General features: G+C 47.6%; 1 long non-coding RNA gene across 1 annotated transcript; it reads right to left on the bottom strand.

Moving 5' to 3' along the window:
• Positions 1-2,162: 2,162 nt before the first annotated feature.
• On the bottom strand, positions 2,163-7,903 carry LOC130890558 (uncharacterized). Its single transcript, XR_009058764.1, has 3 exons — positions 7,838-7,903; positions 7,428-7,628; positions 2,163-2,425 (listed from the first exon to the last, which is right to left on the bottom strand). It is a non-coding gene; the product is annotated as an uncharacterized LOC130890558 (long non-coding RNA).
• Between the last annotated feature and the right edge of the window lie 17,222 nt (positions 7,904-25,125).

Raw genomic sequence — 25,125 nt, 5'->3', positions numbered from 1 at the left:
CCTGCCCTTATTTTAGTTCCTGTCCTGACTTCCTTCAATGATGGACTACAATGTTGAAGTGTAAGGCAAACAGACCCCTTTCTCCTCAACTTGCTGTTTTGGTCATGGTGTTTCCTCACAGCAAGTGTTACCCTAACTAAGTCAGAGGAATTAGGGGAGCCAGATCCAAAATCCTGGACCAGCGGTTCTTCAAATCTTTGCTCCTCTACTCCTTGATTTTGGATGAAGACAAGACACAGACTGGAGTAAGAGAGACAGAGACAGAGAAACAAACAGGGAGAGACAGAGAGACAGACAGAGCATCAGAGAAAGAGAGAGACTGAAACAGAGAACACTTTGAAGCCAGGTCTCCCCAGAGTTTCTGTCTCTAGTTATATTGGAGAAAATGGAGAATGATCGCACAGTCTCTGACCCTGTACAGTTAGCAAAAAAAGGTTGAGGCAGGACTCCTCCTTGCAAGGCTGGACCTCTTGAGGGTCCACATCCCTTGAGGTGAGCTTGTCTTGGAGATCCAGTTTGGCTTGTGGCATGGGAGTCTCCATTCTTTCCTCTCCGGCACCCAGAAAAAGAACCATGTTTCCTCCGCAACCATGGAAACATCTCCAGAGAACAGTTAGATTGTTTTGAAGTGTTTTGAAATCTTATCAATGGTTTCCAAGGAAACACGAGATGATGGATAGCGGTCTTGCTAGGTAGGTTCAAGAAGCAGGGGGGTGCGGGGGCAACAGACTGGATTAACGGCACACAGGCATTTGGTTGTTTACAGCTGGAGAGACACTTCAGCTCGGACATTTTAATTTTGCTGCCCATTCAGTTTTCTACACAGTCGCTCCTCAGGGAGGAGGTTGCATTGTTTGAACCTCAATTAAGGAAATCTTACAGTGTCTGAAAATGGTGGAACTTGGGTCTGGAGAGATGGCTTATCAGGAGTTAAGAGCGTGTATTGCTCCAACATATGACCCATGTCGGGTGGCTCACAACCACCTGCCACTCCAGCTCTAGGGTATCCTATGCTTCTGACCTCCATAGACACTGGCATTCACACACATATACACACACAGTCACACCTTCACATAATTGAAAAATATATTTACAATAGTGGGATTTGCATAACGTTAATTGATCTGGTATGTTATTACATCTAGGGAAAAAAGATTAAGGTGGCAACCCAGCTGCCAAACTTTGGTCACAATAGTTCGTCAAACAAACACAGCTGCAGAGTCCTCATGCCAAAGCCTGGAAGCATCTGCTGGCTGCTCTCAATAGGCCCAGTCCTGTACCCACCAGTTTAAAATGCTCGGTAAGTCTGAACACCTAGCGGATGCTGGCTTTGGCATCATTTGGATATGTGTCCCTGAGAGGGTAGCTGCTTCAGTTTTGTTCCTGTGTGGGGGCTACCGTCGTGAAACACTTAAGACATGGGGACCAGGGAAAGATAATTAGGTCATGGTCTCTCGTACCTCATGAATGGATTAAGTCTGTCTGTTGGACTGGATTAGTTCTGGAGAAAATGGGTTGATATAATCAAGTCTGGCACCTGCCCTGAATCCCTTTTCCAAACGCATTCCCGCAACCAAGAGACCATCTGTCATGAGGCCATCTGCTTTGGTCCTGCCACCGCCAACCAGATGCTGTTGCTGAACTCTTGAAACTTCAGAGCAGTGAGCCAAATAAACCTGTTTTCTGCATAACGTCCATAGGCTCAGGGACTTGGTTATAGCAACAAAAAACATACCAGGAGAATAGAGCTTCCCATTACTGTGATAAAATATCTGGGAACCTACTTGGGGGTGAGGATTTGTTTTGATTCATGGTCTCAAAAGTGTCAATCCATGGTCTTTTGCTTTTGCTTCTGGACCCACCATGGTGGGGCAGAGCTTCACGGACCAAGGTTCATGCCAGAGCAAAGTAACTCAGCTTATAGTAGACTGGAGACAGAGAGTGATAGGAACGGGGCCAAGGTAAGGCACATTCCTAAGAACTATCCCAGTGACCCAGTTCCAGACCAAAGCCACCTCCTAGTTTCCATCACTCCATGCGGAGGACCCAAATTCATATCTCAGCACTCATGTTGGTGGGATCACACCAAACTTCTGCTCAAGGGTGACCTAACACCCTCTTCTGGGCTCTGAGGGTTCTCTCTCTCTCTCTCTCTCTCTCTCTCTCTCTCTCTCACACACACACACACACACACACACACACATACTCACACACTGTTGTGACCAAAGTTTGGCATCAAGTCGTAAGTCCACCAAGAGGTAATCCACCGAAGAAGTTAGGGTCTCAGGATCCACAGGCTGGGGAGATGCTCACCCACTGAAGTGCTCAAGGATCCCCAGATTGGAGAGGTGGAGATAGGCAGACCCCAGGGTCTTGCTGGTCAGTTGGCCTCAGCTCGAAGAGTTCTAGGCCAGTAGGAGACTCTCTGAGGAGAAAAGAAAGGAAGTAGAGCTGGAGAGGTGACTCGGTGAATAAGGTACTTGTCTCAGTGTGAGGACCAGAACATGGATCCCCAGAACCCCATGTCAATGCCCAGTGGCATGGTGGCCACTTGTAATTCCAGAACTTGGACATCAGGTGCAGGGGATTCCTGGAGAAGTTGGCCAGCTAGATTGGATGGAAAGGCAAGCTCTGGGGTCATTTCAGAGTCTCATTTCAAAGAGTAAGGTTGAGAGTGATGAAGAGAGACTCTCAACATCAAAGTGAGGCCACACGTGTGCACACATGGGCAACAGTTTTACACACACACACACACACACACATGGAGCCCCAGTAGTCCTTCACTTCCCCAGAGTCCCACTGTCTGGCAAGCAAAGCCTCAGCTCTCAACACACAAGCCAAGGGGGACATTCAGCATTCATTTCAGGCTTTGATCTGCTGAACTCCAGAGGTATTCCACAGACCCCTCACCAGACAACATTTTTACTTTCTCAGTTTGCCCAGAACCTATCTCAGGGTTCATCTCTACTCTTATTTAAGATTGTTTAGAAAAGTCCAAGATCTCACTGTTAGGAATATCTCTTAACACGAGCTCCCTGATGATGCAAAAATTCCCAATCAAGCCAAATCAAAACAAGCCAAATTAAGAAATATCCAGGTTTAATGGGAGATCTGCACTCTTGGGTGGCTCTCGGGGGGTGGGGGGATCGGAAAGCTGCAGGAACGCAACCCCCGGGAGGAAGAAAGGGAGACCACGTGTTCCTCTTTTGGGGGAATCACTTAAATACCTTGGAGAGTGGTCCTGACCCCACCCCCAGGGAGGGGTCAGGACTTGGCCTGCTGGGATTTGGAGTCCAGACCAGGCCTGGGGACTGGGATAGGTGTGAGAGGCAGGGGCCTACGCTCCCAACTTGACATTCACACTCTGGAAGTCTGGTACAGTTTACATTGAATCCATCTCTTCGTCCAAAATTAAAAAATTCCATTCTAATACCCTGGGAAGTCATCCCCATCTTTCTGAAGCTCTCCGTGTATTTTCTATTTATTTGTAAATTTGTATTTTCTTATTTGCTTTTGATCTGAAGCAGGTGGGGTGGGGGAAAGGAAGCCTCCTATCATATTGCTGTCACCCCACAAGCACACCACACTTCAGAGGGCTTTTGAGGTTCCGTCTGGACTCTTCCCAGAGAGATAGATCTTAAGACGAGGAAGCTGCAAAGGCGTGCTGAGCATGGCTTGATGTCTTTGTCTTCAGAAGCAGAAGTAGGGTGGCCCTTACAAAACTAGTTTGCCTGCTGTAAAAACGGGAGACCGTGAACTTGGGTATGTGTTGGGAAGTGTCAGGATGGGAGAAGGGAAAAAAAACTAGTGGCAGGGGTGGGGATGTAAGAAAGATCCAGCAGGTACTGGACTGGAGGTAAAGGCTTCACCAGATAGACACATGGCAAAAATAAAATGCCTCTTCTGTCTCTCCGTGGCACCGTGCAGTAATGAGAACACTGGACACCCCGAGTTTAAGCTCTAAACACCAATCTCTATCAAAAGAGACTTGACAGGTCCAAATCAACATGAGAGATGTGACTAAGTCAGCTTGAAGTGACTTCCAGTCTCAGAACAGATGATGTAGAAGCGTGTAAGAATGTCTGGCAAGAAGGGCTCCTGCTGGCCAAACGTGGGGCAGTTCAAATGCACGCACAAGTCTAAAGTAATACCTTAGAAAAGGATGGAGAGGCAGGCTCTCCTTGTGAAATGGCACCTGTTAACAAAAAGGAGAGCCCTCCCATGAAGGCGGAAGTCAGTTGACTCGTGGCAGGGCAGCCACTACTCAGGCGAGGACGGAGAGCTGTTGAGAGCACTTCTGATTGCTCACCGGGGAAGGCTACCTTTATTAACACTACCAGTGTCACCACTGAGGGCGTGAACCCTCATTTGTCCACGGCAAGTGTCCTCCAGGCCCAGGGAGCCCGGTACCTATCTCTCAGGGTTCTTTGCTACTCTCCTGTGGCTGAATATCCACCCATGGAGACTTCCCAAATGGGTTGTTTGATGTAACCCCAGTGTCTCTTCCTCCTCCCCCAGGCCACAGGGAGGCTGCTGGCCCTGGAGGAAGAAGTTATATGTGACCTCAAGATCTCTGCAGCAACTTTCTTAATTGCTGGCTTTTGCTCTCTGTGCCATTCAGATATGACTGCTGGCCTTCTGGGATGGTCCAGAGCACCACATGAAATAAGAGGCTTGTGAGTGCCAAGAGCACACTGTAGCCCAGCGTGCATCCTGGAAAAAGTCGGGGTGATCTGGTGTGTGTTGCTTCTGCTTCAAGACTTGCCAGAGCTCCTGGTATTTACAATAATTGTATGGAGTTAGGCTGCCCAACCCAGAGCAGGCTTCATCAGGCTTCTGGTCTTTCTGCTCATCACCCTTCCCAACCCACTTCTCCACCCAGGAAATTTTTGTGTGACCCTCAGATATATACATATACACATGTATATACACTATATACACACATACACACATGCACACACATACATATGTCTACGCATATATATGCATATATGTATACATATATACACACATATATGTATATAAATGCATAGTTGTACACACCACACACTTATTAATAATGTATCATAAAGAATTTAGTATCTGAGCGTGGTGGTGCCCGCCTTTAATCTCAGCACTTGGGAGATGGAGGCAGGCGGATTTCTCTGAATTCAAGGGCAGTCTAGTCTGTATAGTGAGTTCCATGCCAGCCAGGGCTACATAGTGAGACTCTGTGTCTCAAAATAAAAATAAAGAAAATCATGAAATTTAATATTGTTGTTTTTACTTTGTTACCTATCCCTTTGAGCATAAATAAAATGTTGGATGATTTATGTGGTAAGGGATACATGACTAACCAGATCAGTAGTTATGTGGGGGAAGGCAGCCTGTGCCGGAGAGGAACCTCAGCAGAAAATACGATAGAGCTACAAAGGGGCTGTGCTCTCCCTGTGTGGGACGTGGTCTCATGCTATCTGACACTGGGCACACGAAAACATAGCTTGTTCCAAAATGCCTCCCACGTCTGCTCTGTGGGTGTGCAGCTGTGAGTGTCTTCCTCAAACATGCCTTCACTTCATCCTTGCAAGTGAAGTGAGGCCGGAAGCAGGGTGGGGATGCTGTACTGACTGACAGGATCCAAAGACACTTTTGCTCTGTTCAGGTAAACCCCCAGGCTAGCCTGAAGCTCCTGTGGAAGCAAAATACAAAAACGGAATAAATCACAGGGAGGGGCGGGATTGGTTATCAAAAGTTAGCACAGAGCAACTGTAAGCATCATCTAAGGACAAAATAATAAAATAAATAAATAAAATAAAAAATTCAATGGACTCAGACCTGCGCCTCACACCACATACAACCAATTGAGCAGGGCAGATTACGGACCTGAATCCAAAACAAGAATCTTTCAGATGAAGGAAGAAGAGGAGAATAGTTTTAGGGTAGAGGCCTGCTCTAAGATGTCTTCTTAGACTTCACACCCAAAGCAGATTCGGAAAAGAGAAAATCAACCCACTTGAAACAAAGAGCCTTGCCTTTATCTGGGGCTAATTTGGATTGCAGTCTAGAAAAACACAGGCTCCAGCAGCCTAGACAGAGATGCTCTGTGTTTATCTTTGAACCTCAAAAGGGTTGGCAATGACATCATCCACTAGTCAGGGATTTGAAGCTGTGCAGTTAAGAAGGGCTTGGGGATGGCTTAGCCTCTGGCTCACTTGGTGGGTGGGACTACTGTGGGAGGGGGAGGGGCGGGCGATGCCAGCAATGCTTCAGTGGTGAGCTTGCTTCCGGGTGAGAGCGCCCGATAGCCTCCTGACACCTGTTAAGCACCTCCATTTTGAATTCTTTTTTCTTGAGTCTCCTTCCAGACAGGCATTTTCTGCTCCATCCTCTATCTGGTACACGGAATGTGGCTGCCAGCCAGCCAGGAGGTGCAGGCCTGTAACCCCAGGATTGCAAAGCTGAGACAGAAGGAGAAACATAAGTTCAAAACCAGTCCAGGTTTCAGGGTGAGTTCAAGGCCAGCCTTGGACAGCTTCTGTAGACCTCATCTTAAGATTTTTTTTTTTTTCTGGTTTTTCGAGACAGGGTTTCTCTGTGGTTTTGGAGCCTGTCCTGGAACTAGCTCTTGTAGACCAGGCTGGTCTCGAACTCACAGAGATCCGCCTGCCTATGCCTCCCGAGTGCTGGGATTAAAGGCGTGCACCACCACTGCCCAGCCATTTTAAGATTTTTTAAAAAGGGAAATAGAGTGTGCTGGCTAGTTTTATGTCGACTCGACACAAGCTAGAGTCATTTTGGAAGAGGGAAGATCTACTGAAAAATGCCTCCACCACGTTAGTCTGTTGGCAATCCTCTGATGTATGTTTTTGATTGACAATTGAAGTGAGAAGGCCCAGTTCATTGTGGGAAGTGCCAGCCCTGGGCAGGTCACCCAGAGTTATCTAAGCAGGCTGAGCAAGTCACCAGGAGCAAGCCAGTAAGTAGGCTTCTTCCATGCCTCTGCTTCAGCTCCTGCCTCCGGGTTTCTGCTTTGAGATCCTGCCCCGATATCCCTGGATGATGAACTACAAGCTGTAAACTGGAGTAATCCTTTCTTTTCCTCACCAGGTTGTTTTCGGTCATAGCAAGAAATAAACCCTAACTAAAACAGAGAGCTGGGGACATAGCTCAATAATAAAGCACTTGCCTCAAATTCTCTGTGCCCTAGGTTCAATCCCTAATACTGCAAAGAATATAAAATATAAATAAATATAGACAATGAAATAAGAAGAGGCCAATGCAAGATCCCAAGTTTACGTGTTTATGACCTAGCCCTTGGGAGAAATTGAAGACTTGTATTTAATCCCCTGTAGCTAGAAGAAAGTCTGTTCTCCAGCTCTGTGGGGTCAGATGACATCACTACCAGAGCCAGAGGACTGGATCACTTTGTAGGAGAAGCCAGCACCTACCTTAGTGTCACAGGCAGTTTGAGGAGTTCATTGTTGGCCACGGAGACCCCCAGCATGCCTCCACCACACAAGTCCTTCCGTCCCTCGTGACCAGCTTCACGAGCGGTCAAACGTCAGGGCTAGCCACGCATTCTCTCTCCGAAAGGGAGTAGTCCACGTTTCCAGCCGTCACAATTGAACCGAGATTTGTCAAGTGCAGAGCTGAAAGAAACCTCTGGATTAGCTTTACGTATCCAGGAAATTAAATGAACCACAGCACTGGCCCCCGAGGCAGCCAGAGAATCAGTTTCATTTTGTAAATCCAGATCTCCAAAAGCAAAAGCACGCTTTGAGAATTGAGCCCTGGGACTCCCTCCCAATCCCTTAAGCTCTCTAAAACCATTATTTATTACACTGATAAAATAATTTACCTGGGGCTAGTTCACAGCAGAACGGTAAGTACCTCAGTGCACGGTCATTTTCTTAGAATAAAGTACTGGTTCTTCTTAAAGATAACGCAAGAGTCAAGGCAAACGTCATCACCCTCCCTACTGTCAGGGAGGCTTGCCTAACAAGTGAGGTAGGGGCACCAGGTCAGGTGACTGAGACGTTGCCTTGCAGAGGGAACTAAGCCAGCCAGGTGTTAAGCTTCAAAGTACAGTCTTGAAAACCGGGAGGCAGGAAAGGGGTCTTTTCTTGTATAAAATTCCTCGGGAAGGATTTCAGGTCTTGTTAGAGCACTTATGCAGCCAGATCGCGGCACCACAAGTGTGTGTCCGTTCTAAATAAATAAACGAGTCTCAGAACATCTGCTTCCTGGATTTGGAACTTATTATTGACTGAATCCCACAGTTTGGTCCCCTGGAGTGGGTTTTCATTAATTAAAAGCCCAACTCCATATTCTTTTACCACAGAATTTTCAAAACATCAAAGTACACAAAGAAGTTTCTAGAATTGCTTTGATTCTTACCTCCTCCCGACCCCAAGGCATTCGGCATTGAAGGAGGCCAGAGGTTACTGGGGGAAGGAGGGACCCAGAGCAACAGGTTGAGACCAGAAGGGTAGTGGGCAGGCTACTGGCAAGTGTGAAGGGCTTTGAAGAGAAGTTTCTGGCACCCTCCTGCCTTCCTGCTGCCTTGGCAGCTGGGGAGGAGGCTGATAAGATGAAATCACATTCCAAGCATGCCATTCCTGAAGGAGGGTAAATATGCTTAGCAAAGCCAGGTTCAAAGAGGAGTCTGCCTCCTGTCTTTACGGTTTCTACACACACACACACACACACACACACACACACACACACAAAAAAAAGCCTAAATGAGAAATCGATTGAACTGGGTTGGAGAGATGAGATGGCTCCCTGGTTAAGAGCACTTTCTGCTCCTGTAGAGGACTTCAGTTGGTTTACAATGGTGGCTCACAACCATCTCTAACCCCAGCTCCAGCTCTGAGGGATCTGGTGCCCTCTTCTGGCCTCTGCTGGCACTGCACACACATGTCCACTTATACACATGTACATAAACATGCATGCACACAGGGCTGGAGAGATGACACAGTGGTTAAGGGCATTTTGACTCTTCTTTCAGATTGTTAGGGGAAAAAATCCTAAGAGGGGTGGCTCCGCCAGAGCAAAAAAAATCCAATTAGGTCAGATCAAACCAAATTAAAATGCCCATTGTTTTATTAAATATAGTGCTCTCAGGTGGCCGAGCACAATGCAGGGAGACAGGAAAGCAGGAAGCACATGAAAACCTGGAACTACATGTTTCTCCTCTGGGAGCCCACTTAAATACCCTGTGGGAGTGGTCCTGACCCCTGACCTGGCATGCTGGGATTTGGAGTCCAGACCAATGCAACTCCCAGACCAGGGGGACTGGGATGGATGCCAGGTGTTGGGGCTATGCTCTAGACTTAACACAGATGACCCAGGTTTATTCTCAGCACCTACATGGCAACTCAAAACCACCTGTAACTCCAGTTCCAAGGAACCTGACTCCCTCTTTTGGTCTCCGTTGGTACCAAGGAGGAACATACATGTAAACAAACATACACACATTAAAAAAAATACACTCATAAAGTAAATCTTAAAAGAAAATGAATGGGGGTCACAGGGTACCCCATCACAGCAGATGCATGTCCGGAATGCCTTCCCCTTGAGGGTTGAGGGGCAAAACAAGGAGCACCATCCCCAGAAAACATTTTTTGTTGTTGTTGTTGTTTGGTTTCTTTGCTTTTGTTGTTGTTCTTTTGGTTTTTCAAGACAGGGTTTCTCTCTAGCTTTGAAGCCTGTCCTGGAACTAGCTCTTGTAGACCAGGCTGGCCTTGAACTCAGAGATCTATCTGCCTCTCCCTCCCAAGTGCTGGGATTAAAGGCGTGCACCACCACCACCCAGCCAACATTAATTTTCTAAGATGCAGTATCTAGGTGTCCTTTACGATCAGCAGCTCCGTGGTGTCATCAGATGACTGGCCACATGTCTGGGCCTCAAGAAAGTTCTGTGGGAATTAAGAGTGTGCCTAGGAGAAAGAGCTGCAACTACAGGGGAACTCACCTGCCTTCAAAGCAGTGGAAGATCAAGGGGTCCTTTCTGTTCTTGAAGACATTGCCACCTGAATTTGTCTCCTAGAAGACTCTAAAGACCTGGTTCTCTTGGAGACCAGGTGCTTCATCCAGGCATTCTCCAGAGCAGCTCTGAGCAGGAAGTGTCTGTGGCAGAGTTTTCCACCAGCAGGCTTCTCTGTTTGCAGCTGACTGATAAGACAGGAGATCTAATCAAGACATTTTGTAGCTGAACCTGTGTCACAGACACTAGGACTTGGGACCTGACTTTCTGAAATGGAAGATAAAACAATTCAGCCAGTCCCACTGGGCTGGGCCTCTGGGGATCAGGGCTTCTGTTCAGGGGTGGGGTTGAGGGAAAAGGAAGAAGGCACACTAAGCACATTCCGGAGGAGGCAGTTTGCGAACAGGGCTTCACAGTTAGGAGGTGATGGGGCCCCAGGGCACCGTTGGCAGCTGGAAGGGTGGCTCGCCTGCCAGCCAGCCCCAGACAATGGAGGCTCTGCAGAGATGTTAGTCTGGGTCCCTTGCTTAGCTACTGTGGGAATCCAATGCACTCCTCCTTATTGTCCCCTCTTCCTGAATTAATGACTGCTTGCCTGCCCGGGGTCTTTGCTCATCCATGAACTGGCCATCTACTACTAGACCTTTGAGATTTTGCCTAGCTTTTCCTTCTCATAACCAATTTCTGAAGGATACATATTTGGAGACCCCAGTCCCCTTAGGAACACGCACTGTACACATGAAATGTGAGCATAGCAGCTAAGCACTCAGGGGCTCCATCCAGTGACACCACAGATGCAGTTTCTTCCCCTGCCATAAGGTGGCGATATTTCAAAGTCAGTATCATCAAAGGCCTCTGGCCCCTGAAGATGCCAAGATCTATATTTGGGTGCTACAGTTTGTTGGGAATAAGAAGCTAGATCCTCTTCTAAGCAATGATTCTTTCTTCTCTTTCTCTTTCTGTTCTTTGCGTCGTTTTCTGCTTTGTTTTGTCTTTTGAGATAAAATCTCACCCAATACAGGCTGGCCTTGACCCCATGAAGGACGGAACTCCTGACCCTTCTGCCTCCACTTCCCACGTGCTGAGGGCAGAGGTAGGTGCCTCGGCAACACCCAGACACCAGATATCTAAGCTACTTTTCGAGATTCCCAGAGGTTCTAAACTGCTCTGGGATTTGCATCTTTAACGACGCCTTTAAGTGATTTCTAAAGAAAATCAGTATCCGATGAAAGAATTAACAGCACCCACCCACACCTCAAGGATGAGAAGTTTATGGAGCGAACAGCTTTTAACTCCAAATAGCAGTGGGCGTGGGCGGGTGGAGGAGGGGCAGCTGTTGATGGCGAGAAATGGGTGGTCTCCATGGAGAAGGTGACATTCCTGAAACAGTGCTTTAAGCAAATGAAACTCGAGTGTGAAATAAATCTGATCCAAAGACGGTAAAGATCACTTATGGACCAACCCTACAGCATCCCCCACCCAGACCCTACAGCCCCTGCCCCCCAAACACATAACCTACTCTCCCTCTCCCTGTGCATCTGCAATCTATTTAGAGGAAAAGACTCTTGGAAAACAGGGGGATCTTCCAGGCTTTGAGTTTAGAAATGGCAGGCCCACTATTTTATCATCCGGCATCAGGATCCGTAAACTCGTCCCCCAACCCTCTGTAGGCAGACTGCCCCCAGCCCCAACACGTGCCCACCATGGTTCCCAAGACCTGTGAATATGTGACGTTTCAGGACAAAAGGAGTTTTGTGAGTGGGGTTGAGATGACAAAATTTAAAATAGGGAGGTGAGCCTAGACGGCACGGGTGACCCTAACCCGGTCACATGAACCCTTAAAGGCTTAGGTCCGTCCTAGCTGCAGTCCTGAATACTGCAGTTAAAAATGTCGCTGAGTGTGGAGCATGGCGGAGACTCATCCGCCGCTGCTGGGTGGAACTGGGGTGGGAGTGGGGGGAGCATGCGCATAAGGACATCGGTCTCCTCCTTGGCACCCACAAAGCTACTGCCCGCCGCCTTCCAGGGGGTTGGGACGCTGACTCGTGGGATGAAAAGTGATGTTTTTTAAGCCCACATTTGTGCTGTCTGGTGTCATGTGCTCTGGAACAGAACAAGGGAAGCCTAAGCAACCTGCACAACCCGGTGGCCTCACCTAAAATACTGACAGTAAAACTAACTGCTCACATCCACGACTATGTCCAGCCCAACCTGCAGGACCATGGAGACAAAAGAATTCCCATGGTGCTTCTGGGAAAGGCCAGAAAGGGAGAGGAGGGGCACCAGTTGAAGGGCTGACTGGGTGGCAGATGTTTCCAGCTCAGACGGTAGCTTGTTTTAGGTTAGGCTCATGGAGACTGTACGCTGTCAGCTTCAAACCCAGTTGTTTACCCCCAGAAACTGAGGCCTTTGTCCTTGTCGGCTTGTGGTGGTTATTGCCCAGCGTTCAGGGTCTAGCTAGGTTAGCAGGAGGTGTTTGGACCCGAGCTCTAATGTCACCTGGACAATGTAACCAAGTCTTCAGACTTGGTGTCCTCGCTTGTCAAAGATGGTGATGGTGCAACAGCCTCCCACGCGCCTGACGTTTTTCTTTCTGAGGTTTCAGTGAACCATGGTTGGCTGAGGTTCAAAAGTATTAAATGGAGAACTCTAGAAATAAACACTTCTGGCTTTCCTTTGGGTGCTCCTCTCAGCTGTGTGATGAAATCCCACATCTAATTAATTCATCTCTCGCAGGACGTGACCTCGACCCCTGGCCACCTTTTAATCACCCAGTGGCTGTCTTAGGCCAGCTGTCATGGCGTCTCAGTGCTGGGTTTGAGCGGTTCCTATTTTACTTAATAACGACTCCACATCTCAAGAGTGATGATAATGATAATTCAGGGACGACAACTGCTGGTAGGGTTATGGGGGAACCCCCAGGCTCAGGACCCAGGCTCTGTCACGTGACTTGTGAAATTACCTGGCACGAGTGAGAAGGAAACGCGGAACATGCAACAAACCCGCTTAGGAGTTTATGGGGGAGAGATGTACAGGCCTGGTGAGGTCGGTGTGCAGAGAGACTTTGAAGATGGCGCTCCCAGTTTTAAGGGCTGCCTAGCGCATGCGCACAGTGGGGATGACGTGTTATGTCATACACAGAGGACGGAGCATGCATGCACACAAGGGCTTATTCAGCTGCGTCATATGCAACCATGCCACACGTGGGTCACACCTGAGGTTTTATCTACACATGTGTGGCCCTGGAAACCGGAAGTGTCAGCCATATTGTGGCTGAATCATAATAACTTGAGAACCATTTTACCCTAGAGGATCCTTGGATCATCATCCTTCTAGTAATAGGTAAACTTTGACCTGGACTCCAAACCCCAAATATAGCATCTAACTCTCAATTGCCCTCTCTTCCAATTAAAATGGAGGTGTCCAAGATGGGCAGTGGTGGCGCACGCCTTTAATCCCAGCACTCAGGAGGCAGAGGCAGACGGCTTTCTGTGAGTTCGGGGCCAGCCTGGTCTACAAAGTGAGCTTCAAGACGGTGAGGGCTACACAGAGGAACCCTGTCTTGAAAAACTAAAGGGGAAAAAAAGAAAGAAAAGAAAATGGAGTTGTTTTTTTCTTTCTTTCTTCTTTTTTTTCCTCCAGAGCTAAAGATCAAACCAGAGCCTTGAGCATGCTAGGCAAGAAAACCACACTGAACTGTAGCCCCAGCAATATGAATGATTAAAAACCATATTTATTTCTTTATGTTTATTTTATGCATATGAGTGTTTTGCCCAAATGTATGTCTGCATACCATACGTCACGTGTTCAGGGCCCACAGAGGCCAAAGAGGGAGTCAGATCCCCTGAACTGAAGTTACAAATTGACCCTCCTTGTCCATGCTGGGAGCTGAACCCTAGTCCTCTGCAAAAACAGGTGCTCCTTCCGGGAGCCTGGCAGAGGAGGGGAGGTAGGACTGGAAGAAACAGAGGGGTCAGGGACACCAAGGGAACATGGCCCACAGAATCAACCGACTATGACTTATGGAGGCTCACAGAGATCAGGGAGCCTGTAGGGATCTGATATAGGTTCTCTGCATGTATGTTATGGTTCAGTACCTTGGTGTTCCTGTAGGACTCCTCACTGTACCAGGCTTTTTCTTTTGGGCCAGCAACCAGCTCCCAAATCACGACACAGAGACCTAGCTTTGAATGCACAGCTTAGGTTAGCCATGTTTCTTGCTAGTTCTTTTAACTTAAATTAACCTGTTCTGCCCTGGGGCTTTTTACTTTGTCTTACTTTCTTGCTGTGTCTGTGTCTGGCTGGTTGGCGGCCGTCTGGCTTCTGGCCCTGGGTATCTCCTCTCCTCTCTTCCTCTTCTTGAGCCTAGAGTTCTCTCTGCCTCTTAGCCCCTCCTATCCCTTCTCCTGCCTTAGACCAATCAGGTGCCTTAGGCAGGCAAAGTGACACAAATGCCACACACCTTTTTAATTAAACAAATGCAGCATAAACAAAAGTGACACCCGGTTGAAGTAATATTCAGCAGCATAAACAAATACAACACAGCTTTGCCCAGTTAAAATAATATTCCAGAACACCCAATAGTGGGAGTGGAGGGCGGTCCCTGACGTTCGCCTGCTTAATGGGCAAGTAAGAGGAATACTGGTTGCCTTGTTCAGCCTTAACGTGATGGTATGCGATATTACTGTGCTCAAGAACGGACCACAAGATACACAATGAAACCCGCTTTAAGAGTTTTACTAATAAGGAGAAGGGAGGGGAAGAGAGGGGTGCACAGCACTGTCTGAAAGCAACATGGTAAGAGCATAGACTGGGCATGTCCGTTTCTTTAAAAGGCCGGTTAGCGCATGCGCATAGGGGCTTACGCAGCCAGCCACATCACACATAGATGACGTGACCATGCCGCGCATAGATTACATAGGGCATAAGGCCCAAGGGTGACTAGGCAGTCTGCCTGAATGCCGATGGCTCATGCGCGGGACTGGAAGTGCTAGAGCCTGGGGTGGCTACACATCGACCTGAATGCTGATGGCCGTGGGACTCGGGATATGATGGAGGTAACAACAGTATGTGCCTGGTCTTGTAGCATATCGTGCCATGATTGGTCGATGTCCCTGGGGGACTTGCTCTTTTCTGAGGGGAGATAGAGGGGCACAGATATCGGAGAGAGAGGAGATGAAGGGAGAGACTGGGGGTAGGAGAGAGAGGGGAAACTGTGGTTGGGATGTAATATAAGAGAGAATCATCATCATCATCATAAAAACAGGTGCTCTTAACTGCTGAGCCACCTCTCCAGCTCCAAATGGAAGTTTTAAAAATACTTTTCTCTCGTATTGTAACCGCCCAGCGGGTCAGTTATTCTAGGGTTGTAACCCGCCTGGCAGGTCAGTTATTCCAGGGTCCCGAAGAGGCGCTATCTGAAAAGACATGGGCGGGAAAGAGGAACGAGGCCAAGCAAGAAAGATCTGTTGTCAAGGCCTCACTTTATTGGCGAAATGGTTGTGGCTTATATAGCCCTTGAATGAGGAATTTGGGTTGGGATGGGGGACAGGGGCATGGCGAGGGCAGGAAGGGATCTTGCAGCAATGGTCACAAGTCAACACTTGGTCACGAGTCGTTCACGAGGTCTCGAGTCGTCGGTCAGGAGGTCACGAGTCGACACACCTAATATTCTCTATGCAGGCAGAATCGTTCCTTTTGTGATTCCAACCACAAACAGTTCTCTAGATAGTTGGAACGCGGGGCAGGTTCCGCTAACACATAACTCTCAAGATAGTTGGGTGTAGGGTGGGCTCTGCCAACAAACAGTTCTCAATACAGTTGGGGTGTGGGGCTCTCCGCAAACATCCCCAGGACAATGGTCCCCGCTATATTCTTTGGGAAAATGGCTCCTGACATTGTATCTCCAGGAGAAACGCCAGGGAGGATCCACTGTGGGTCCCTGATCCCACCAGAATTCTCCAGTTTGATCTCCCAGTAACCCTTCCTGGACCTGCCCAGGCTTTGGGGACTGGAGTTCAGGAAGTGCCCAGTGTTCTTTCTGTGTTGATCAGCAGGGTGCCAGGCAGCTGCAGTGTGACGTAGATTTGAACCAGTATTTGGACACACACACACACTCACTCGCATGCACGCGCACACACGCGCGCTTGCGCGCGCACACACACACAGAACCTTCCACCTTCTCACCAAGATCACAGTGAAGTCCTCTCCATGTCTGAACAGGGTGGGCATTGGTCAGCCACTGCTTAGCTGGGAAGCGAGCGCCCCCTGCTGGCCAAGATGTGCCATACTGTGTGTATTTCTGTGCCTAAGGACAGATGTCCAAATAACTCCACTCCCATCTAGGAAGCACTCCCCAAACATCTAGTTCTCAGCAATGTTGTTGCCAATTGGTATCCGTTTTTGATATAGACGAAAGGAGCCTGCCCTTGAGCACGCTTTAGATTAATAAAATCATTATAAACACCACCTCCCACGAAACGGCAAAGCCCACATGGACTCCGGCACAGAGTGACCCTAATGGTGAACCTTTGCTTCCGGGAATGCTACTGCTCGGGTCCCAAGGAAAGGCTCCTCCGCAGAGCTGTGGCCTTGGGACTGGAGGCTTCGTCTCAGAGCTGATAAAGTGTGCAGGCTGTTCAGCGGCTCCTGCTGGGAGCATTGGGAAAGGAGATGCTTCAAAACAGTCTGTTTATTAAACTCCTCTTTACGGAACTCAACACCCACTTCCCATTAGCGAATGCAGAAAATCCCAGAAGGGGACAGGCCACTTGTAGTACCTGCCTCTGGTGTCTAAAAAGCACTTTTCAATGTTAAGCTGTTTATGCAGATTTTTATTATTATTAATATTATACCTCATTTTTGTTGGCAGGGGCTGCACGCATGCCACAGTTGTTGTGAGGCAGTCAGAGTACAACTCCGAAGCGTTGGTCTCTCCTTCCATCCTGTGGGCCTGGGCATCAGACTCAGGCTTCCCAGCAAGTGTCTTTACCAGCTGAGCCATCTCAGTGGCCCGTCTGTGTCACCTTAGAATTGTGTACACAGATCTAGGGGACCCAGGAGAAGATTTGCAAAGCAACAGCCAGTTCTTCCATTTATCTAGAAAATCGTGGCATTGCTACCTGGTTTGATTTGATTTTTGAAACAGGGTCTTGCAACGCAACCCACAGTGACCTCAGATTCACTATTTAGGCCACGCTGGCTCACAATCCTCCTGCCTCAGTCCCCCAAGCAGTGGCATCTCACGTGAGTGCCATCACACCCAGTTCCACGTAACAGTGTAGAGAGCAGGGAAAAGCCTGCAAGCAGCAATAGTTTCCATGATAAAACTGAAACACTTTGCGTATTTTATCCTAACGTCCTTTATGGAAACCTCTTGCCGTGTTAATTCAAATGTGTGGATTTCTGGTAAAATTCAAGACTTGCATTGACTGTTTTAATCGCTGTAGTAACTGACTGGGGTTTCTTGAAGTGAATTTAAGCAGACCAAGCTGGGAACCCCAGTGACTCAAGAGGTCCAACCTGATTATGGTCACCAACCACAGACAGGACTGTCTCAAAACATTGATCGTAGCGACAGAGGCAATATTTCTGTTAAAATGAAGAAAAGACAGATATTAAAGTGAACAGGAGCCTGAGTTACATATACTGCCACTTAGTGGCTCATTCACCAGCCTACAGAAGAGTGTTCAAGTATATATAACAAAAAAAATATATATATATATAACAAATATATATATAACAAATATATATATATATATCAAATGTCTTCAGCTTGAAGTCATTAAAAACATCAGCTTTTCATATAGTGCTCTGTTTTGGATGTTATGAAGATATTTAAAAATGATAAAAAAAAGATTTTTGCTTTTTTAAAACCTTTTCAAATGACTGTGTCATATCTACACACCACACACACACACACACACACACACACTATGGGTCCTCTTTCTTTTGTGGAATTGCCCCAGGCCTTATGGACATTAGGGAACTATTACTATCGAGTTTTAGGAGTAGTAAACTTGTTTAAACTGGCCCCAGATGGCATTCCAGTTTATAGAGGGGTTGGGGGAAACGTTCAGACTATTAAGATGTCAAGTTGGGGACTGGCTCTCAAGGGAACTCTTTTGACTTGGGTTCTGGGAGGACAAAGATGGCCAGCTTGGCATCTCAGACACAGCTAACGACATCAAGATCGAGAGGGGGGGGGCGGGCTGGGGAACTGGGCTTGATGGAGAAGCCTGGGTTGAGTTTAAGACTCCTCAAGACAGCTTCCTGGAAACTCCCACCCGGGCCCTAGCTGAAATGCAGAAACTGCAGCTGTCCCCTCTCCCCTCCCCCCCCCCCCCGCGCCCCGTGACCTCCTCAGGTTATCCAGAAACTGCCCCCTAAGAACTAAAATTTCCCCAGAATCCCATTGCAACCTCTGCTCATCTATCAGGCTGTGGAAACAAAGGCGTCCAAAGAATTAAAATCTCCCCAGGAGTCCCATGCTGGGTGGGGGGGAAGGGTAAGGCTTTGTCCCTGGTGCCAGCCACAGGAGGACCTTTCCTCCCAGAAAGAGATTTTCTCTTGAGGGCTGCAGGCTCCTGGCCCCTTGACTTTCTTTGCCTGCCTCAGACCCTTTGCCTGCTGGAGTGAACTGAGCAAAACAACTTGTTTTTCTGTGCCTGCAGCTGCTCTGAGCACAAGACCCTCATGAGTTCCTGATGGCAGGGGAGTGGTTTCTGGTGGGTTTTACAGCTGGAAATCCCAAGACCTGGGGCATGGCTATCAGTTAAGGATCCCTATATAAGCTTCCCTGGAGCACAATAAAGTTGGCATTCTTGTTTCAAAGATGACCCATGTCCCTGTGTCTCTGTGTGTGTATGTGTTTAAATCTCCAGGCCCTTGCCAAGGCTCCATACCGTCCAGTAGTGCAGGTGCTACAATCTCCTACAGTGTTGACAACTTAAATCCATCACTATTTCCTGGCTTTTGTTTAACCTTTTCTATAAAAATTTGGTTCTGCTATGGGAAAAGCAGAGAAATCTAAGCTCAGTGTGCTCTTCCCTAAGCTACTCCATAGTGTGCAAAAGGGTGTTTTTTTTTAGGGTGGTATGCCTCCCTGAGAAATCCCATTTTATGTGCAATGATTTTTGTTGTTGTTGTTTTGGGGGGGTGTTTCAAGACAGGGTTTCTCTGTGTAGCCCTGGCAATGGTTTTTGTTGTTGTTGTTTTGGGGGGGGGGGATTTCAAGACAGGGTTTCTCTGGATAGCCCTGGATGTCCTGGAATTCATTTTGTAGACCAGACTGGCCTCAAACTCACAGAGACTGCCCTGCCTCCGCCTCCTGAGTGCTGGAATTAAAGGCATATGCCATCATCACCTGCCTTTTTTTAAAAAAAAAAAAAAATGTAGATCAGGCTAGTCTAGAGCTCACAGATATCAGAAATCCCCCTGCCTCTGCCTCCTGAGTGCTAGGATTAAAGGTGTGTGCCATTGTGCCTGGAAAATGCATCTTTTAGCTTCCATTAAAAATTATTTCTTTTTTTATGTTGGGTTTGAGTGTTTTGCTTGAATGTATGTGTGTGCAACTCATGCGTGCCTACTGCCCTTGGAGGCATCAGAGAGGGAATTTGGTCCTTGAAACTGGATTTACAGATGGTTGTGAGCCATCATGGGGGTGCAGGGAGCTGAACCCAGGGCCTCTGCAAGAGCAACAGTGCTCTTAACAGCTGGGCTCCCTCCTCTTGACTCTGTCTTGAGTACAAACGCAGGCAAGATGACTCTGCCTCGGTGGGCACACTGACATCACCATATGTCCAGTACCTCTCACGAGACACTAACAAGTAACTTATGCCTAAAGGTAGAAATAGGTTCTCTATAAATGGATCCAAGGAAATTGGAGCTATATGGGCACGTGAGTGCATTAAAATCCCACCAGGGAAGCCAGACCCTAGAACTGGTCAGGTGCACCCGCCCAGAAAAGGTGTTGCTCCTTCACCTGGCTCCATGAAGAAGAGGACACTCAACACTGTGGTGGCCATGGGCCACTGACCTGTCGTCTGCTATCTGGTGGGTGTGATTAGGGACCAAGAGGCAGAGAGCATCTGACCCTTCCAGAGACTAACTCAAATGCATTGTCCTGCCCATTGTTTCCTGGATCTGGTCCTACTCTTTCTCTATGGCTTCCAAGACTCTCTATCTTACCTCTGCACCTCAACTAGAACCTGGGACTTGGCTGAAGCCTGTGTCCCTGTGGCTTCACAATGTAGAGATGTTTCTAGCAAGACATCCACTATCCGACCCAGTGCTCTCTTCCCCGGACATCCTCTTGGCTGCCCTATGAGCCGGTGTCTGCCTCTCAGATAGGCTTCCTTGAACTCAGTTGCAGCCTTTTGTAGTCATTCTGTAGCAGACAATAATGAGTGATTAAGACAGCATAATACATTTGATATTCATCTTATAACAAGTAAAAAAATAAATATTTGCTGATTTCCACGCATTGACTCCTTCATCAAATGATTTGTTTGAATATATTTTTCTTCTCTCTCTCTTTCTCTCCCTCCCCATTCATGCATGTATGTGCACATGTGGGTGCACGTACATGCACATATGTGTGGAGACCAGAGATTGACGCCAAGTGTCTTCTTCCATTGTCCTCTACCTTTTGCTTTTGAGACAGGGTCTCTCAATGAATCTGAAGCTTGCTGACTGTCCAGACTGGCTGGACAGCACGCACTGGGGAATCATTCTGTCTCTGTTCCCTCCAGGGCCAGGGTAGCAGGCACTCATGGACGTATCGAGCTTCTTACATGGGTGCTACAGATCTGAACTCAGGTCCTCATATCTGGGCAGAAAGCAGCTTACTCTGATGGTTAGCATTACATTTAAAGTTTAGACAGACTGTGCTTGAGAGCCCAAAAAGAAAAAAAAAATAACCTCTGACACACAAGCCCGATTTGTACAGGTGGTACCCTCGCAGCCCACTTCCCTCTCTTCCCAGACATTGAAGGCTATTCTTCAATGAACTGATCTTGTAAAATTTGCTGTTCTTGCAAGATAATAGGTCATAAAACTAACTGCTATTTCCGTTTCTGTAATCAAACTTGCTTACTCTGCTCAGTGACTGGGCCAACTGCACGAGACACATGTTAAAATGAGACCCTGCCTACATGTAGGCAGAATACATGTAATCTTGTGGCTTCTTGTTTTTTGTTTTTTTTTTTCTTTATAAGCCTTGAGCTGATACGGCAAAGCACTGCATCTTGGGAATGCTCTCAGGTGTAGAGCTGGTCCCAATCAGTCTGGGCGCCAGAAGCTAAATAAAAAGCCCCTTATTAAAATTTAGTTATGGTCATGGCTAATCTCTGAACGTTGTCACATGAGCTATGTCTCCAGCCCTCCAGTGAGGATTTTCTGAGATTCGGCAGTGGTGCTAGGGGTAAGGTAGGAGATGAGGAGAGTCATGTCTGACCCCCCTAGAATGGAAGCATGGGAGGAAGCCCCGCTTGAGACGAGCAAGAGGGTCTCAGACCTGAACATTCCAGATAAAATGACTTTTCTCAAAGATTTAGAAGTAATCTCGGGGAGATTCAAATTTAGAATTACCGTGTGTACTGGGTAGTTTTATTCATCAACGTGGCACAAGCTGGAGTCATCAGAGAGGAAGGAGCCTCAGACCGAGGAAATAACTCAGTGAGACCCTGCTATAGGCCATTTTCTCATCTAGTGGTCAGTGGGGAAGGACCCAGTCCATGGTAGATGGTGCCATCCCTGGGTTTCTGGTCGTGAAGGTGGGTTGAGCAAGCCATGGGAAGCAAGTCAGTAAGCAGCTCCCCTCCATGGCCTCTGCATCAGCTCCTGCCTTCAGGTTCCTGCTCTGTTTGAGTTCCTGTCCTGACTCCCTTCAGTGATGAACAGCAATGCTGGACTGTGAGCCAAATAAACCCTTTCCTCCCCAGCTTATCTTTTGCTCATGGTGTTTCATCACAGCAATAGGAACCCTAACTAAGACACCATATTGCTTGTTTTTCTTGTTGCTTTGACCAAGTACCTGACAAGAAGCAACTAAAGGAGAAAGGGTTTATTTGGCTCACAGTTTGAGGAGACTTAGTCCATCATGGTGGGGAAGACATGGCATCAGGAGGCAGAGGTAGTTGGCCACACTGCATAAGCATCAGGAAGTAGAGAGCAGTTTGGAAGCCAGACTGGGCTATAAAACCTAAAGCTCTACCTCCAGGGACTCACTTCCTCTAGAATATTCCACCTCCTAAAAGTTCCACAATCTCCCCAGAGAGCACCACCTGCTGGGAACCAAGTGTTCAAACACATGAGCCTGTGGGGGACATTTTACATTCAAGCTACAATCGTGGCACACGAGAATGACAGAGAATCCACACGGTATTGGGCAATGGCTGCTCCCTGCTGATGGGACACTGAGACATAGCAGGCCTGACCAGTAGGTGGCTGGGTTTGAAGCCATGTCCCTGGTATCTTTCAGTTTCTCCATAAAGCATTCCTTCCTATGCTGTGGTCATGGGACTGTCTGCCCAGCAGAGGGGGTTCCTCAGATTTTCAGGGGAGAAGTGCAGCCCACCAGAGTGACACCAGGAAAGGATTGGTGATACAGGATTGTCTATCTCAACAGGCCATGTGGCCCTCAGATCTAGACTCCCCAGAGAGAACACTCCCACGAGGTGGGAATTCTTCTGTAAAGCACAGAGCAGCCTCAACTCAGAAGCCACAAGCCCAGATTCTCCCCGGGAAGGCCTTTCGGGGTGAAGTTGGCATTCCAATTCTGTCACCAGTGTAGATTTGTGACCTTAATAAAGTTAGGATGGTCTTTATTCCCTAGAGGAGGCAGTTCTTACAACATGCAGGGTAAAAATGCTAATGAATGCTTTGCAGTCTCTTGAAATAGATCCGGGAGCCCGTGACTGGGGAATGTTTACCTTGGGCCCACTTGTTTCGAACTTTCCACATTCAGACCAAGAGTATGGGCTGCATTGAATTCAAGATGTCATCAAGCAGCTTTAAGGAGATGGCTCAGTTGGTAAAACCCTTGCCATGTGATCATGGGGGTCTGAGGACACATGTGGAAAAAAGGGTATGGTGGTGTGCACTTGTAATCCAAGCGCTGGGGAGCTGGAGAGGGGAGGATCCCTGGGGCTCACCGGCCAGCCTATCTAACTGAAATGGTGAGTTCCAGGCTCAGCGAGAGACCCTGCTTCAAAAACAATGAGGAGAACAATGAAGGAAGACACTAACTGCTGGCCTCCATGTGTATACACACGTACATGTGTACCATATGCACACATTCACACACACACACACACACGTGTGAGCACACATACACACACAATCATAAAGTGGCATGCTCAATGTGTAGGTTACTTTCCTGTAACAGCTTGCCTTGACCTGTGCCCAAGTGACCAGTCAAACATCCTCTCAGGGTTGTGGAGGGCCTTTCTGATGATGGGAGCGATAAAGAAACCAGTTGCATTGAAGAGAGCAGCTGACCCTCCAGCTTGTGGGGATCCCTCATCCCTCAGTTGGAGACCTCGAGGGAAGTCAGAGGTCCCCCCAAAGAGGAAGAGAATCTGCCTGCTAGCAGCCATAGGACCAGGGACTGAAAGATCAGAGCCTGCTGGAATTTCCCATCTGCAGCCTGTGGCCTGCCCTGCAGGCTTCTGACCTGCCTGTTGCTCACACTTACACCTCAGGATCCTTCAGGATTTGGTCCTAAGACCTCCTCCCTTGGATGTCTAAACCTGAGAGGCTCCATTTTACATGAGGATGTAAAATGTTGTGGTATCTGCATGTAGCCTTTGATGTCCCCTTTGCATGTGTTAAACCACTTAGGGATCATTTTCAGTGTGTAACATACTGTGTAGGTGCTGTGTAAATAGATGAAATCCATCCGTGTTCAGTACGAATGTGATAGTTTTTTCCAAACTATGATTGACAGAATCTGTCAATTTGCACTATGCATGTGTGCATACATTGTATCCATATATATATATATATATGTGTGTGTGTGTGTGTGTGTGTGTGTGTATCTTCCATGTTCTTTGTTCTTCTTTTTGTTTGTTTGTTTGTTTGTTTGTTTTTTGGAGACAGGGTTTCTCTTTGTAACAGTCCTGGGTGACCTGGAACTCTCTCTGTAGACAAGGCTGGTCTCGAACTCACAGAGATCCGCCTGCCCTGTCTCCCAAGGACTGGGATTAAAGGTGTGCACTACTACTGCCCAGCCCGTATTTTGTTTTGTTTTGTTTTTAACCTTAGCAATGCATAGAAAATGCTCCTTTGATATTTGTAAAATACCAACGAGTCAAACTGATAGATGAAAATGTTTTGCTTTTATTTATTTGTTCTTTGGCATTTTCTTGGGAATGAAACTTGTTTAATATGAATGTTGAATTTGTCAGCTCTCAGTGTTTTGGTTCCCCCCCCCAAAACCTTGACAGTGTTTAGAAACTGATCATTGGTATAGAAGAAATAATTGAATCAAACTTGTAGGTAAAAATATCTGATCTTGGTCTGGAGAGATGGCTCGGGGGTTAAGAGCACTGACTGTATTTCTAGAGGACCTGGGTTCAATTCTCAGCACCCACATAGTAGCTCACAGCTGTCTTGTAATTCTAGCTCCATGGGTCTGGACACCCATGACAAAACACCAATGTGTATTAAATAAAAAAAAAAATTAAAAAAAAAAAACAGTAAAAAAAAATCTGATCTTGTTTCCTGGCATTTTATTTGCATTTTGGCTTCTTATACGCACAGACTTTCTAACAGAACATGTTCACCTGACACTTGCTGGGGTCCCCTCTGGGACTGTGTGTTTTTCTCCACTATCCTAAGTCCTCCTGGGCTTTTCCAAGGAGCCTCTTGAGGTCCTCCCTCTTTTGCCTACCCCTTCCCTTAGCTCCTCCCACTCTTCCTTGGCCTTCTCTAGGCTCCATTCTCTTCCTGGCTGTTTCGTCCTTCCAGCCCCTCCTGGTCCTGTTCTCTGTGGAAGATGCCTTTCTTTCTGTATCTGTTCTCTCTTCCCCTCTGAGGCCTCCTCTCAAAAGGGCCTCCCTCCTGTGGAGGCCTCGGCACTGGCCGGGTGCACCTCCCTGTTGAGTGGGCTCAGAGCAGCATGAACCTCATGACTGTGAGATATGACAAGGGTTAAG

The sequence above is a fragment of the Chionomys nivalis genome, chromosome 2 (assembly GCF_950005125.1).
Source record: "Chionomys nivalis chromosome 2, mChiNiv1.1, whole genome shotgun sequence".
NCBI classification, from domain to species: Eukaryota; Metazoa; Chordata; class Mammalia; order Rodentia; family Cricetidae; genus Chionomys; species Chionomys nivalis.
This window is presented reverse-complemented; position numbering and strand designations above follow the sequence as displayed.